Genomic DNA, 10,618 nt, shown 5'->3' with positions numbered 1-10,618 from the left:
GTATAAGGTTTTGTTTTTACTCCATCAATCTATGTTCTTTCTAGTTTCTTTTCTCCGATGTTTACAAGTTGCTTGTGTGTTATATTACAACAGTTGCAATAGTTACTAGAATTCACAGTTGTTATGGTAGGATGCAGCATTTCTTCACGGTTTCACTTTGTGCTCTAGTTATTAGTTCAATCATAAATATTTGAATACATATTCACAAGCTAGGGATACTTATTCTGTCCTTTTTGTTTCCATTGAAATTCTGGCACGCATTATCGTCCTTTTTGTTTCCATTGAAATTCTGGCACGCATTATCATTTCTTATGGCTGCTGCTATCACCGTGATTCTAGCAGGGGTTATACAGGCATTGGATACAGAGTTCTGTTTTAGTAGAGCATTCATCTCAGACAGATGGATTGTCTGAGTGCACAGGACGAACATTGGAGGATTTGCCGATAGTGCGTGTTATGGATTTTAGAGGTAGTTGATATGCTCACAGTTGGTTAAGTAGTAGTGAGGGATAGCGAAAGCAGGGTGAGTTCATAATCCAAGAGTCATGCTATACAGTTGGAGATTTGTTGAGGGTCACTCTAGTGTAGCCCTGCCATTGACTCGACTAACCAGAAAAGGGGAGACTTGCTCATTATACTTGGATAAAGTGATATATGAGTATGTGGCTTGGTGGTTACCTTCGGATGAGGATCCTTGGGTTGAGTAGTAAATTTGGGGACCAAATTTTTATTAGTAGGGGAGAATGTAAAATACGGTACCCAAATAATAATTAAATAATAAGGCTAAGGGACGAATAATCTTATTGGAATTTTTAGAAATTTATAGAAATTTTTTGAGAATTAATTGGAGCTCGTATGAGGTAGGTTAAGGGGATTAATTATTGGGCCAAGGAAAAGTCTGTTTAAGTTATCCGATTTAAACGAGGAAATGTTTAATTTCCTTAAATGTTTTAATTTTCCTTTCCTTTAAAATCTCTCTCGTGCCCTAACCTTGATCGCCGAACTCCCTCTCCTCCTCACGCGATCCCCTCACCTCGCTACACCACAACCGACGATTTTCCCTCTCGAGCCACAGCTGCCTGCTCTAATCCTTTCCCCGCCGCCGACTTCTCCTGATTACCCTTGTGAGTTCCTGTGCACAGCCGGGACTTCTTCTTCCTCGAGCTATAGCCGCCGCTTTTCCTTGCACCAGCATCACGGCACCAGCCGATCTCCCTCTCGCGGTCACCACAGCTTGCGATCTCACCCTCAGCCGAAGTCGCGGCCGCCGATTCTCTCCAAGTCGTGCCCTAACCAAACCAGCAAGTAGATTCCCTTCGTAAGTATGATCCTTTAACATACTTTTGTTGGCATTTCTGTTGGGGTTTGGATTGGATGTTGTTCTTGCTTTGTAATGGTTCTGGATTCCAGTGTAGAATTGAAGGAGGTGATTGAAATTTGACTTTGGGTTCTTGACTAGTGATGGTCTCGGGTTACAGGGCAGTTCTGGTGAATTGATGATTGGGCTCTTGTTCGGAGGATTGTGATGCAGTTTTGTGTTGCTGGTTTTTCTGTGTTTACAGATTTCGGACAGAATTTGTTAGGTGGGTTATGGTTTTGCTGCTGTGTAGGTTCTTTGATTATGCAGGGAAATGGATTAGGAAAAAGTAATAATGAATCATTATGGTTACAAAATGAGTGGAATGTGCTATTGACTTAGGTGAATCGAGGTTCATAGTTGAATTGAGGTTTTTTCCCTAATTAAGTTAAGTTTCGGTTTAGCTAGTGTCGTTTATGAAATTAGCTAAATTGTACATCACGTGATTTGCAGGACGTTGATTGAAGACGGTTGATACAATCTACGTATAAAGGCGGGTACTTCTTACTTTGATTCTCTAGTTCTTCGAGCTTAGTGCATGAACTATTTTGGATAAGAATTGCTTTATCTTGACTCCACTCGTAATTTTTCCTATGCTTGATACTTCCAATCAAAACCTTTGAGTTACTCGTTTTTATATCCATACAGTCTCTTGTTGTTGTCAATGATCAGTAGCAGATACTAGATACCATGTGTGTATGTTTTGACTGTTGCTTATTTATGTACGATATTGAGCATGCTGGCTTCATGTAGCATACCTGTTTCTGCTTATATATATATATGATGACGGTTGCATTGTTCGCATCATGTCATTACATGCATGCCGCATCCTCGGCCACTCGAGAGAGTGGTAGCTGGAGTTGATGCGGCTTGTCCTGTCGTGCCGCACTCGGCCATTCGTGTGAGTGGTAGCTGGAGTACGAGCAGCAGGGACCCCGTCGCAGATGTAGCTAGTTAGCTACTATGCAACTGTCCCCTCGGCCACTCGTGTGAGTGGTAGCTGGAGTGGTGTACAGTCTGTCACTGACCCGGCCTCTCGACCATACAGGGGTCATGGTGCAGAGAGGTGGGCGGGAGTGACCATCCGTGCATACGCTGTTGTTATTATATTTGTTTTGGCTGCTGCTGTCTATATATGCTGTTATTACTTACTGCTGTTGTTCACGTATGCTGATATGCTTACTTGTTTTGAGATATATTCTCATTGTAGATGTTTAGATATTGGTTTATTCATTGGAAATTTGTATATACCTTGTTTATTACCTCTGTAGTTATGAGCAGTATGATAGCAGATTAGTATCGGTTCTGACTTACTATACCTAGCCTAGGATATGGTTTCAGGTATGAGCGTTTATTTTGGTTCTATTATAGTATCTGCTATTTCTTTTATGAGACTGTATACGTTTGGCACTTTCTATCTGTATGTTATGTTCATGCACTATCTTTTTCCTTACCCGCTGAGTTCCAATACTCACCACCCTGTAAAATGGTTTTCTTTCGCCAGGTAACAGATAGATGAGTCATGGATGCTTGGAGAGATGCCGGCTGCCAGTCCCACGTCACACTCGAGGATAGTTCTTTTTCTGGTTTTAGTTTCCAACACTATTTATGTTTTGGTTTTGTGAACTTGGTATTGTATGCGTCGATATGGTTTATGGAGTCTAGTCTGTTGGTTGCAGGTAATTTAGTTAGTGTCTTTGTCGGTCACACATTCGTTTTCCTTTTGTGATTTTCGCTGTGTTTACATCCAGCCGTGTAGGCTGAGTATTTATCGTTCTATCTTCCGCTGTGTGTGTTTCTATTTTGTTCCAGCCATTTAGGCTGATGGTTATAGATGATGGTTATGTGTTATTTCATTTTGTCCAACGAGTTGATTGAGTATATTCAACTGCGTGTTATGTTGTTTCTATTTGTGCATATATTCCAGCCGAGTGTGGCTGATGTATATTTTGTATGTAGTAATGTTTCATATTGTCCGCCGTACAGGGGAGGTGCTGTCGAAATTTCTTCGGACAGGGACCCCCCGGGGCGTGACAATTTATCTCTAACCAACTGAACAATTGGCTAGACTACCACACCTAACCATGAAATTGATTACAACTAATTAACTTGAAATCAATCTTATCCCTTGATTAATCCACCTAATTCAATATTGCAATTTGATCCTTCTCAATGTAGCAAATAAATCCATTGCCACCAAATTGATTCAACATCACCAATACAACATGAAACAATTTAATCGGAAACCCCACTTCCCATTTGACAAACACGAATCCAGAAAACCTGAAAGAACCGAATCAAGAAAAGAACCCAGCATTAAAAATCAAATCCATCAACCACCCCTTGCATCCAACTCATATCCCTCTCTCACAGAACATAGCACAATGAAAAAGAATCGAATATAAGATCACTTGTAACCCTCCTCATCAGCAAATCCAACAAGAAACCAAAAGCTCAACAGATCAAGACTCCTCCAGCAACACCTGAATCCTTACGCTAGCTTACCAAAATAAACACTAATCCATACCTACCAAGGAGAGATCGTCGGCGTGGTGACTCGAGGGGAAAGAGATCGCCGGCTGTGGGGTGCTCGTGCAAGGAGGAAAGGCCGGCTCAGGTGCGAGAACTTGGCGGCTATGGCTCGATGCAGCAAAGAACCGATGACGGCTTGGGGAAAAGAGGCCCGGTGAAGGAGCGGAGGCGACGTCGCGAGGTGAGGCTCGGGGGAAGAAGATGCGACGGCTGGTGCCCGCGTGAGGGAGAGATCGCCGGCTTGGCTTGGGGAGAAGAGGTTCGGCGAGGGAGAGGAGGTTAGGAGGAAGGAGGCGGCGATGGCTCGACTGGAACCGAGAGAGAAGAAGGGAACGACGACGTTGGGCTTAGGGCACGGGAGGTATTTTATACTTAGGGATTTTAAAATTAAACCCTAGATTCATTCCTCAATCAACTCCCACCTCCAGACATTCCAAACAGACTTTTTTCTCGAGCCCAAAAGTGCATCCACTCTAAATACGTCGTACGAGTTCCAATAAATCACAAAAAAAATTTCTAAAAATTCCTAAAAAATCTAATAAAATTATTTGTCAAATAACCCTATTTTTAATTATTATTTGGGTGCCGTATTTTACATTCTCCCCCACTGATAAAAATTTGGTCCCCAAATTTCCTACTAACTCAGGAATCCTCATCTAAGGATAACAACCAAACAACACACACATATACTAGTCCATCATAGTGTCATGATCAAATCCTTAACCGAAAAGGATACTTCTGTGGGTTATGGACACATCTTGCTTCCACTGCACCACTCTGATACCTAACCAGCTGTGGATAAATCAACTACCTCACTAATAAAGACAACAATTATATTAACCCACATCACTGACTCTCCAAATTGCAGTCTTCTTCAAAGAGAAATCCGATTCATAATTACCACCATTATAAGCATTGATAAAGCACCAGACAAATCTGAACTAATCACAAACTTAGACCACTTCTAAAAAATCCACTACTAAGAACTCCGAGATTTTCACCAGAAATTCCACACCTAGTGTCTAATTGAGGCCATGAATGAACCTCCCCACTCAAACCAATTATCAGTCCCAAGCAATATGTATCATCTTCAAATTAAACACAAAACTTATCAGCTCAAGACATTTCCATAAAGGATTTAATATCAATACAACCTACAATCTGCCATAGATCTAGACTCAATTACAAAATGATACTTCCAGTATTAGCTTGAGAACTAGTCACGTTTTCCAATATTTATAATCTACCAAATAGGACAAAGCAAAGTGCATCAAAGACACGTCCATTTTATTTCAAAGTTTTTATAAGTTTCTTATGGTATGTAACCATGTAGCTGGCATAGGCATTGGCTAAGAGACCAAAGCAGGTCTCAAAGAGACTGTTGTATAGGAACAAGAGTGAGCATGGATAACAATCTTAGTCGTGAAGCCTACAATGACCAGGAGCAAGCCACCTTCCATTCTTTTTGCAACCTAATGTACATGAAAACTTCCTACAAGCCTATTTGGGTGTTAACAATGTCTGTTGCTAAAGATGTTCCAATTGGTTCATTCAGTTGTGACAAATAACTAAAACCCAAATATCTTTCTAGTGCTACACGAAACGCTATTACTTCACTAACTCACTGTTATAGATAACCATATGCGTACTAAAAGAAGTGCGTGATAACAATATACACATACCTCCCATAGCTTGGAGATTTCTGTCGCTGCCTAGTCCCAAAACTCGAAAGTCACATCAAGGAGTCAACTTACAAAGGGAGAACAAAACACTCGGAACACCGAAAATCATAAATCGAACAAGATCGAAATCCGAAAACACAACCCAACATTCGGAAATCCAAAATACGAAATCCAAAATACTGAAAATAAGACTCGTAAACCTATGGCTCTGATACCACTAAATTGTCACGCCCCCAAAGGAGTCCCTACCAGAAGAAATTTAGGCAGCATCTCCTCTGTACGGGTGACAATCTGAAACATTACTACATACAAAATATACATCAGCCACACTCGGCTAGAATATATATAGAATATAACTATCACAACCACGCAGTTTAATAAGCCTACACGGCTGAATAAAAATAATAACTGACATACCAACATCATCATAACCATCAGCCTACACGGCTGGAACAACATAGAAACAGACACAGCGGAAGACAGAACAATAAATACTCAGCCTGCACGACTGGATGTAAACACAGCGAAAATCACAAAAGGAAAACGAATGTGTGACCGACAAAGACACTAACTAAATTACCTGTAACCAACAGACTAGACTCCATAAACCATATCGAAGCATACAATACCAAGTTCACAAAACCAAAACATAAATAGCGTTAGAAACTAAACCAGAAAAAGAACTATCCTCGAGTGTGACGTGGGACCGGCAGCCAAGACTCTCCAAGCATCTAGGACTCATCTACCTGTTACCTGGTGAAAGAAAATCATTTTTGTACGGGGTGGTGAGTATTGGAACTCAGCGGGTAAGGAAAGAGATAGTACATGAACATAACATATAAGTAAAGAGTGAGCCAAGAGTATACAGTCTCATAAGAGGAAATTGCAGATACTACAATAGAATCAAAATAAATGCTCATACCTGAAACCATATCCTAAGCTAGGTATAGTAGAAGGTCAGACTGGTACTAATTTACTACAGCTCATACTACAGAGGTAATAAGCAAGGTATATACAAGCAATAACAGCATATGTAAACAACAGCAATAAGTAAACAATAACAACATATATAAACAACAGCAGTCCAAGCCAATATAGTAACAGCGTATGCACGGATGATCACTCCCGCCCACCTCTCTGCGCCATGACCCCTGTATGGTCGAGAGGCCGGGTCAGTGACAGACTGTACACCACTCCAGCTACCACTCACACGAGTGGCCGAGGGGACAGTTGCATAGTAGCTAACTAGCTACATCTGCGACGGGGTCCCTGTTGCTCGTACTCCAGCTACCACTCACACGAGTGGCCGAGTGCGGCACGACAGGACAAGCGGCATCAACTCCAGCTACCACTCTCTCGAGTGGCCGAGGGTGCGGCATGCATGCAATGACATGATGCGAACAATGCAACACTCATCATATACATATATATATATATAAGCAGAAACAGGTATGCTACATGAAGCCAGCATGCTCAATATCGTACATAAATAAGCAACAGTCAAAACATACAAACATGGTATCTAATATCTGCTACTGATCATGGACAACAATAAGAGACTGTATGGATATAAAAATGAGTAACTCAAAGGTTTTGAGTGGAAGTATCAAGCATAGGAAAAATTTCGAGTGGAGTCAAGGTAAAGAAATTCTTATCCAAAATAGCTCATGCACTAAGTTTGAAAACTAGAGAATCAAAGTAAGAAGTACCCGCCTTTATACGTAGATCGTGCCGGAATATCTTCACACCTTAGAGTTCACTTCAAATCAGAATCAACCCTACAATATAGGATATATATCATAACTAGGTGCTACCATACATCAAATAGAAAAAACCTAATCCCAATCTAATTATGTAACACCAACTAATCCCACACATAAAATAGGTCAAATACTACATTTATCTCTAACCAACTGAACAATTGGCTAGACTACCACACCTAACCATGAAATTGATTACAACTAATTAACTTGAAATCAATCTTATCCCTTGATTAATCCACCTAATTCAATATTGCAATTTGATCCTTCTCAATGTAGCAAATAAATCCATTGCCACCAAATTGATTCAACATCACCAATACAACATGAAACAATTTAATCGGAAACCCCACTTCCCATTTGACAAACACGAATCCAGAAAACCTGAAAGAACCGAATCAAGAAAAGAACCCAGCATTAAAAACCAAATCCATCAACCACCCCTTGCATCCAACTCATATCCCTCTCTCACAGAACATAGCACAATGAAAAAGAATCGAATATAAGATCACTTGTAACCCTCCTCATCAGCAAATCCAACAAGAAACCAAAAGCTCAACAGATCAAGACTCCTCCAGCAACACCTGAATCCTTACGCTAGCTTACCAAAATAAACACTAATCCATACCTACCAAGGAGAGATCGTCGGCGTGGTGACTCGAGGGGAAAGAGATCGCCGGCTGTGGGGTGCTCGTGCAAGGAGGAAAGGCCGGCTCAGGTGCGAGAACTTGGCGGCTATGGCTCGATGCAGCAGAGAACCGATGACGGCTTGGGGAAAAGAGGCCCGGTGAAGGAGCGGAGGCGACGTCGCGAGGTGAGGCTCGGGGGAAGAAGATGCGACGGCTGGTGCCCGCGTGAGGGAGAGATCGCCGGCTTGGCTTGGGGAGAAGAGGTTCGGCGAGGGAGAGGAGGTTAGGAGGAAGGAGGCGGCGATGGCTCGACTGGAACCGAGAGAGAAGAAGGGAACGGCGACGTTGGGCTTAGGGCACGGGAGGTATTTTATACTTAGGGATTTTAAAATTAAACCCTAGATTCATTCCTCAATCAACTCCCACCTCCAGACATTCCAAACAGACTTTTTTCTCGAGCCCAAAAGTGCATCCACTCTAAATACGTCGTACGAGTTCCAATAAATCACAAAAAAATTTCTAAAAATTCCTAAAAAATCTAATAAAATTATTTGTCAAATAACCCTATTTTTAATTATTATTTGGGTGCCGTATTTTACAACATTAGTACAAATGTGTGAAGCACATTCGGTATCTAATACCCACGATAAAGAAATAGAGAGGTTGACTTCTATAACATGTATACCTGAAGTAGAAATCTTATTTCTCTTCTTCTTAAGATCTTCCAAGTATTCTTTGGAGTTCCTCTTCCAGTGCCTTGCTTGTCCTTGATATAGGTGACAAAGATGTTCAACCATATCGTAAGCACCCATCAACTCATGTTGCTTCTGAAGCTCAGAGTTCATGGTCGCGAGCATAAGACAGGACACATCTAATGCGTCATCTTGATGCTTCTTGTAAGCATCTCGGTCTGCTCGTGTGGCAGTGGTGGGAGGAGCCTCCGGAATGGGCTGCTCCAGAACGTACAGTTTACATTCTTGGGAGAGAACTATTCTCAGGTTCCTGTACCAGTCCAGGAAATTTGCTCCGTTGAGCTTGTCCTTCTTAAGGACAGATCGCAGGGAGAAGATGTTAGTATTTGACGTCATGGTAATTCTACAACAGAAATAAATGCAGAAATAAGTATCATATTCTTAATCATTTAATTAGGCCTTTAACTAAATGATGCTCCCACTGAATTCTATAATTCATGTGGGACAAGATCCACATCATACTAACCCTTGAGTTAGCTTTGGCTAATACGCCCAAGATTTAGTATGATCGGTAGGTAACGATTACCAATTACATCTCTATGCAACTCTTGTTTATAGGATGAAATCCGCATTTATATTAAAACTCGAGTTAGCTTTGGCTAATACGCCCGAGAATTAATATAAACGTGATTTTGTCCTACCTTTCCAACCATTGGAAGAATGCCTATAGTTGTACTCGATCCAACCAAGTAAACTAGGAATACTCAATCTAATTGAGTTTGTACTCGCCCATGCGTTGATAGGCGGGACCAAGATTGTCCCTCCGTACCCTACCAAGATAGTATGTGTTGCTCTGCTTTGGCAGATTCAACAACATCATGCGATCGAGGTAGTGGTAGGTCTCACGGCATGGTAGGCATTTTGAGTTGTCGTGATTTAGATCTAATCTAAATGATGTTGTATCATATACACGAAATAGATCTAATCTAATCGATAGAGTGCATCTTGTACACGATGTAGATCTAATCTAATCGTAAGGGTGCATCTTGTGCACGATTTAGATCTAATCTTAATCGCTAGGCACTAATTAATTACTTAATTAAACATGCATCATATACACAAGTAATTAACTAAGTTTTGTGATTAGTCATGGCCCTACTACGATCTTCTCAAGTCAATGAGAAGATCGGATGGTCAACCTAAGGTCAACTTCTCAAGCGCCTTCCTTTTGACCACCTTGTGTTGCTCGTGCCTTCCTCGTAACTCCGTCTCGAGTGGACCTTCCACAACTCCAATTTTGTACATTACAATTTTGAAACTCGAGTTACATTCGAGTCTAAATCTAATTTACAACCAGAATATAAGAGAAAGGCACGACGCGCAGGTCGCAAAAATAAAAGAAAAAAAATAAAATACAAGCACGCACATCACATAACGGCACGCAGGCCGTATTATGAATTACAACACAATTGTCCAATCGAATTGGGTCTTTGGGCCATGACTATCACAAAAATAATATATAATTCAAAATTATATATTTTTCCATAATTTTCTGTAATTTTCATAATTTTACAGATTTTATGAGTAAATTTTTCCCGGCGGTCCCGATTAGCGATTTCGGGCGCAATCGCGGAGCAAATCCCCTTGCGGGGTTAGGGGCAGTACCCCTACCTGCGATCTAACCATCGCGAGTTGCTCCTAAGAGATCCAAGAGCACCTTATCCCGCTGTCCCAAAAGATTTTGGGTCGAAACATTACCGTTTTGGAAAATTCTTCTCGGTAGTCGAAGCCTACAAGTGCCGGAACACTTGTGCTTCGCTTCTACGAGAAAAATACCCATAAAATCATAAAAATTAGGAAATTCACAGAATGTTACAGTATGCATATTTTTCATAAAAATACGAATCTAAACTCGTACTCGCTTCGCACGTGGCTCTGATACCACTGTTGGGTTTTTCGGGTCGCG

The 10,618-nt window shown here is 41.2% G+C and overlaps 1 long non-coding RNA gene across 1 annotated transcript; it reads left to right on the top strand.

Annotated features, from left to right (window-relative positions):
• The first annotated feature begins 934 nt into the window (after nucleotides 1-934).
• On the top strand, nucleotides 935-1,851 carry LOC122002316. Its single transcript, XR_006117631.1, has 3 exons — nucleotides 935-1,318; nucleotides 1,479-1,583; nucleotides 1,811-1,851. It is a non-coding gene; the product is annotated as an uncharacterized LOC122002316 (long non-coding RNA).
• The last annotated feature ends 8,767 nt before the right edge of the window (nucleotides 1,852-10,618 follow it).

Source organism: Zingiber officinale, chromosome 1A (assembly GCF_018446385.1).
Source record: "Zingiber officinale cultivar Zhangliang chromosome 1A, Zo_v1.1, whole genome shotgun sequence".
Lineage (NCBI taxonomy): Eukaryota > Viridiplantae > Streptophyta > Magnoliopsida > Zingiberales > Zingiberaceae > Zingiber > Zingiber officinale.
Note: the sequence above shows the minus strand (reverse complement) of the source record. Positions and strands in the feature narration are given on the sequence as shown.